Source organism: Prosopis cineraria, unplaced genomic scaffold (assembly GCF_029017545.1).
Source record: "Prosopis cineraria cultivar Desert tree isolate PC_DT_omini unplaced genomic scaffold, ASM2901754v1 PC2, whole genome shotgun sequence".
NCBI classification, from domain to species: Eukaryota; Viridiplantae; Streptophyta; class Magnoliopsida; order Fabales; family Fabaceae; genus Prosopis; species Prosopis cineraria.
In genome coordinates, this window is record NW_026555333.1 from 36434124 (window position 1) to 36440723 (window position 6600).

Sequence of the window (6600 nt, forward strand, 5' to 3'; positions counted from 1 at the left end):
GAGTACCAACTACAAATGACTTATCAAGTTGGATAGGTTCTTTACCCAACCTCTTAGCAAAATAAGCGGACACATATGAATGAGTGGATCCAGGATCAAATAATGCATAAGCTTGATTAGAACACACAGTTATAATACCTGTAACAACAGCATTTGAGGCTTTAGCATCCTGTCTTGTCATGGCATAAACTCTCGCCTGCCTTTGTCCTAAGGAAGATTGTCCCCGCTGACCATTTCCCCTTCCAAATTTACCCCTGCTAGCTGAAGTAGAAGCAGTTCTAGCAGGTGGGATTGATGAGGAAGTAGGGCGAGGAGAAGGTTGAATTGATCCGTGACTTGACACAGACTGTAGATATGGACAATTTCTTCTCAAATGGCCCGTCTGTCCACATTCAAAACATGCACCAGACACTCTATAGCACGGTCCCGAATGATATTTTCCACAACTATTACAAGGGACTCTAGCATAACCTGATTGATTCGGCACTGACTGGGCTCGAGGTCTCACATTACCAGAATTGGGTCTCACAACGGGAGTGCTTACTGATGGTGAACCAAATGATCTAGGCTTAGATTGTGAGGCACGAAAGTGAGATTGACTTGAAAATTGATGACTCTTGGAAGAAGAACCAGGAAATTTCTCATCATGCTCCCTCTTGCGTTTCTTAGAAATTGCTTCTTCTGCCTTATGTCGATTCTCAATTCTCAATGCACTATCAACAATCTCAGCATAGGTGATATCACGACTCAACATAGGTGCTATGTTGTCATGTATGTCAACTGGTAATCCTTGTACAAACCTGCTAATTCGTTCTTTTTCAGTCGGTATAATATGAGGAGCAAAAGAGGATAATTCAGTAAACTTCTGGTCATATTCTACTATAGACATTCCTTTACTACACTTTAAAGTCAGAAAATCTTCAACTTTTGCGTCTCTAGTGCTCTGAGGCAAATAGCGATTTAGAAATGTAGTCTTGAATTCTTCCCAAGTGAAAGAAGGTGCTCTCGTTGCATGCAAACCTGGGACTGTTTTTGCCCAAGTACTTGCTACCCCTTGAAGTTGGAACACTGCAAATTCAACATACTGAGCATCAGGGCATCTCAAGGCCCTACATCTCTTCTCAATTCCTTCGAGAAACTCAATTGGGTCCTCTCGTGCATTAGTTCCCGAAAAAGATGATGGGTTTAGCTTCATAAACTCCGATAACTTAACTATAGGATTTTCCTCTGGGGTATCATTTGTCGAAGGGACTGTTTGTTCTTCAGATTGAGAACTTACTCGATCACTTCTAGAAGGAATATCTTGAAGGGGCCTAAGGGTTCGACCACCCCTAGCCCTGATCCTACTCTGACGCCGTCCTCTACCTCTCAAGGGCATATCATCTGTCGGAGAAATTCTGCCAGAGGCTCTACTGCTAGTGGAGCTCCTGGTAGATACTCGACGTCTGGGTGGCATATTTCACTATATCAAGAAACAAAAGAAATATTTAATTCAAAATACAATTCCTTTATATAATAAAAAGTCAATAAAAAAAAACAAACGTCGTTTGAAAACTTCCTATAGAACTTCCAATGATGTCTCAATTATAATTATGCCCGGGTTCATAATGATAATTGAAACCTCACTGGCAAGTTTCTGCTCCACATGGTTTTATATGTAAAAACCTTGGCTCTGATACCAAATTGTCACACCCCAAAATAGAGGGTGACCGGCACGGGTATGAGTCACTTACACATTCCCGTAAGCCTTAAAATAAACATTGATTTCATTTTTTCATTTTTTTTTTACAAAAAAAAGGAACAAAATTTAATCAAATCCTATGAAAATTTAAAATAACTTATTGGATTTAATATTATAAAAGAGTGTCGATGTTTTTGTAAAAATTTCGGCAGAACCTCCCCTGTAACTAGGATCTCCCGAGAATTCTACAACAAAATTCTGACAGATAACAGTATAAATCAGGAGCGTAGCTCCTTCCAGCCAACAACCCATATACAGATCAAAAATAAAGTTTATCAACAACCTATGTGGAGCATCTATTCTTCTCTCAAATTAAAAGGACATACAAATTATATATTTACATAAAGACAATAATACCAATCAAAATATCCACCCACTGTAGCTAGTTGCCCTTTTGAGGTTGCTGGTAGAATCGGCGTCAGCTAACCAATCTGAAGCCAAATAATTTTTTCAGTGAATAGCATTCCCATAATAAAATTCTTAAAATTTAAATTGACAGTCTCTAATAATGGTGTCAAATAATTGAAAGTAATTCCACCAAAATTATAAGCATATAAATTATAATCATATTTGAAAAATAAGAATAAGTAGAGAACAATTTATGTTCTCATGCTTAAAGAAACCATTTGCTCTCATATAACTCAAAGTAATACAAATTACTAGTCAACACCGGATAAATTTCAAAAAATACATATTAATCAACATTTAAAATTTCGAGAACTCAACAGAACAGGTTACAAACGTGAACACTCAGTCCACGAGGGTAAATAACCAAACGCGGCTTATGCCACGAAAACAAACGTGGACACACCAGTCCACGAGGGTAAATAACCAAACGCAGCCGGAGCGACGAATCAAACGTGGACACACAGCCCACGAGGGTAAGTAACCAAACGTGGCTCAGGCCACGAAATCAAACGCGGGTATGAAGCCCACGAATACCAAACGTGAGAATAAAACTCACGAAACAAACTAGCTAGTATTTAACCACAGCGCGCTACGGACTAACGGAACTGCCGTTAGTAACAGTGTTCTGTGTAAAGTTCTCTTAGAAATCCCATTTCAACATGCGAGAGAAATGATTATTTTGAATTTAAATTGTCATTTTCAAAATCAAACTCGCATGAATTGTGTCAAATCTCAACGTTTGTCAAAATCATAACTTTGTATTAATCGAGTATCCAATAAATTTCAAAGTTTAACAACCATACAAGATTACTTCCATCAAACTTGGAAATATCTTTGTAAAAATCAATGAATGCATATATCATAACTCGTTTGTCTTTCACTGATATCTTAAAATTTTCATAATTAATATAATTCATAAGAAAAATAATTCAGGAAGAGGCTATTAAAATAAAGATAAAATATTAAATGGAATGCTATTCACTTACTCGTCGGAGCTTCAAAATTTTTAAAGATATCCTTTCTTTCAATTTTGGTCAGGTTCCCTTTCTTCTGCACACCCTATTAGAATATAAATAAATAAATAATTAAATAATTAAATAAATTTGTCCTGGGTATTTTACCAAACAACATACATACATACATAATTGTCGAAGTTGATGTTAATGTTTTTCCTTCCTAATTTTTTTTTTCAGTTTTATTGAGATCTTGCAATATCGTCTAATTCCATAATTTCTAATTGGAATCTCAATCTACAATATCATCTTGCTTCCTTGCATAACCGCAATATTCATTTAAATAGAAATTCCTCCTCTCTTCTTCTTCCTTTTTCTTCTTTTTCTTACGTAACAGCATGAATAATGACAGAACAATGTGAGGTTGCCATGATTACATATACCAAACAGTAATAGTAGCGCATACAACTCTACTTCTGCATTTCACGTATACGCACGTCACACATGTCCTTATCTCTTACTCTCACGACATAGTGGATTAGCAATAGGAGAGTTTAAAATTTCTCACCTTCTCAACCCAGATGGCAGCGGACAACAAAGGAGAAAGAAGAAGAAAATGAAGATTGCAGCAGAACAGGGACGCAGAAAACTGAGCACTACTCGCAAGGAAACACAGGAAATGAATCAGCAACAATAATCCATATTCATAACAGCACTGCCGCAGCTCTGGCAACTTGGTTTCTCATCCCAGCTGTTACTCGAAGATGACGCCACAGATAGAACCAAAACAGAAAACGAAGAGGAAAAAAAAACAGAGACAAAGAGCACGAAAGATAGCCGGAGCAATCGGTGCAGCACAAGTCTCCAACTCTTTCTTACAATAATCACTGGTGATAATAAAGAGAAGGAAGATCTAAATACTCACACATGCACCTGGATAAAGAAGGGAGAAAGAGCTCGGTGATCTGAAATAAATAAAGAAAACAGAGTGCAAAGATCACTCGTTGACTGACCAACGACAGATGGAGTAAAGGCAAGCGTACCGACGATAATAACAGCTAAAACTGAAGAGAAGCAGCAACGATTCAAGGAGGAAGAAGGAGAAGGTTTAGCGTGCTCTTTTATAACACCCAGAACAGAGGAGAAGGCGAGTTGCAGCTCGAGCCCGCATACACATCAGACGGCGTCACGGCAAGGAAGAAGGAAGCCACTTACGCACACCTCAATCCACTAGCAACGGCGGACGGAACCTCAACGCCAGTGACTGCTGTATACGGAGGAAGTGAAATTTCTAGACCTAGGATTTCTCTTACTCTCTCCACCGACTCTCTCTTTCTCTTTTGCTCCAGAATCCTTTCTGAAGAACAAAAGAAGAGTAAATAAAAATATAATTATGTTAGGGGTAATTTGGTAATTTTCTTATGAGGAAAATCAGCAAAGGAAGAAAAATATTCTATGGGCTCACTACGGTTCGAACTTGGGACCAAATGAAAATAATCCAGCCCAACTACCACTACATCAGCTTCCTCTATTAGCATAATTGTATAAGGATTTAATATAAACATACATAAACCAATTATCATATATATATATGTATATTAATTTATTTTTATAAGGGTTATCACATTCTCCCCCCCTTAAGAAATTCGGTCCTCCGAATTTAAATTTATACTTACCTTATTCCACAAATAGGTGTGGGTACTTAGCACGCATGTCGGCTTCAATTTCCCACGTGGCTTCTTCTTGAGAATGATTTCGCCATAGCACTTTCACCAAAGTGATTTCTTTTGACCGCAACTTCTTAACTTGTCGATCCAAAATAGCTACTGGAACTTCTTCATAAGATAAGTCTGGGGATATTTGAATCCCCTGAGCTTCAATTACATGAGAAGGGTCATATAAATATTTCCGTAACATTGATACATGAAACACCGGATGAATACCTGACAATTCAGGCGGTAACGCCAAACGATAAGCAACTGCACCAATTTTTTCCAGAATTTCAAATGGACCAACATATCTTGGGCTCAATTTACCCTTTTTCCCAAATCTCATTACTCCTTTCATAGGAGACACCTTAAGAAATACTTTGTCTCCAATTATAAATTGTAATTCTCGACGTCGATTATCAACATAAGACTTCTGTCGATTTTGGGCTGTTATTAATCTTTCTCTAATTATTTTCACTTTCTCAATAGCATCTTGCACCAAATCTGGTCCCAACAGCTTAGTATCACCAACATCAAACCACCCAATAGGAGACCTACATTGCCTGCCGTAAAGTGCTTCATATGGGGCCATTTGTATGCTAGATTGATAACTGTTGTTATAAGAAAACTCTACCAAAGCTAAGTAACGGTCCCAACTGCCACCAAAATCCAGAATACAAGATCTTAATATATCTTCAAGTATCTGAATGGTTCTCTCAGACTGGCCATCAGTTTGTGGGTGAAAAGCAGTACTAAGGTCTAATCGAGTGCCCAAAGCTTCTTGGAAAGATTTCCAAAATCGGGAAGTAAATTGAGGACCTCTATCAGAAATTATGGATATTGGAATTCCATGCAATCGCACAATCTCATCAATATATAATTGAACATATTTATCAACATTATATGTTGTCTTTACTGGAATGAAATGAGCTGATTTCGTCAGTCTATCAACAATAACCCAGATAGAATCATACCCCTTAGCAGTGCGAGGTAACCCGGTGACAAAGTCCATTGTGATATTTTCCCACTTCCATTCTGGTATTTCTAACCTTTGGTGTAGCCCAGCTGGCTTTTGGTGTTCTGCCTTAACTTGCTGGCATGTCAAACAGCGTGAGACAAAGTCTGCCACATCCTTTTTCATGCCATCCCACCAATACAGTTGTTTCAAATCTTGATACATTTTAGTTGCTCCTAGATGCACGGTATATGAAGAATGATGAGCCTCTTCCATGATAAGTCGTTTCAAGTTTTCCTCGTGTGGCACGCAAATTCTACCCTTGCACTTTAATATTCCTTCCTGGTCAATTTCAAACTCAATGTTACTTCCAGCTATAACTGCTTCTTTTAACTTGCATAATTTTGGATCTGAAAATTGAGCACTCTTAATCTGATCCATTAAAGAAGAACGAACTTGTACATGAGCCAGAAATGGTCCCTTATCAATAATTTCAAACTTGACTCCACTCTGCTCAAGTTTATGAATTTCTTGCACCAAAGGCCTCCTTGTCGAAGTCATGTGCACCAAGCTACCCATCGATTTTCTACTTAAGGCATCAGCCACCACATTTGCCTTACCAGGATGGTAAAGAATTGTACAGTCATAATCCTTCAGTAACTCCATCCACCTTCTTTGTCTAAGATTAAGATCTTTTTGCTCAAAAATGTACTTTAAACTCTTATGATCAGTATAGATTTCACATGTCTCACCATAAAGATAGTGACGCCAAATTTTTAACGCAAAAACAACTGCTGCCATCTCTAGGTCATGAGTTGGGTAGTTTTGCTCGTG

The 6600-nt window shown here is 37.9% G+C and overlaps 1 long non-coding RNA gene across 1 annotated transcript; it reads right to left on the minus strand.

The window, feature by feature from the left end:
* Nucleotides 1-2113: 2113 nt before the first annotated feature.
* Nucleotides 2114-3906, minus strand: LOC129301707 (uncharacterized). The gene is made up of 3 exons (XR_008591075.1): nucleotides 3671-3906; nucleotides 3136-3208; nucleotides 2114-2172 (listed from the first exon to the last, which is right to left on the minus strand). It is a non-coding gene; the product is annotated as an uncharacterized LOC129301707 (long non-coding RNA).
* Between the last annotated feature and the right edge of the window lie 2694 nt (nucleotides 3907-6600).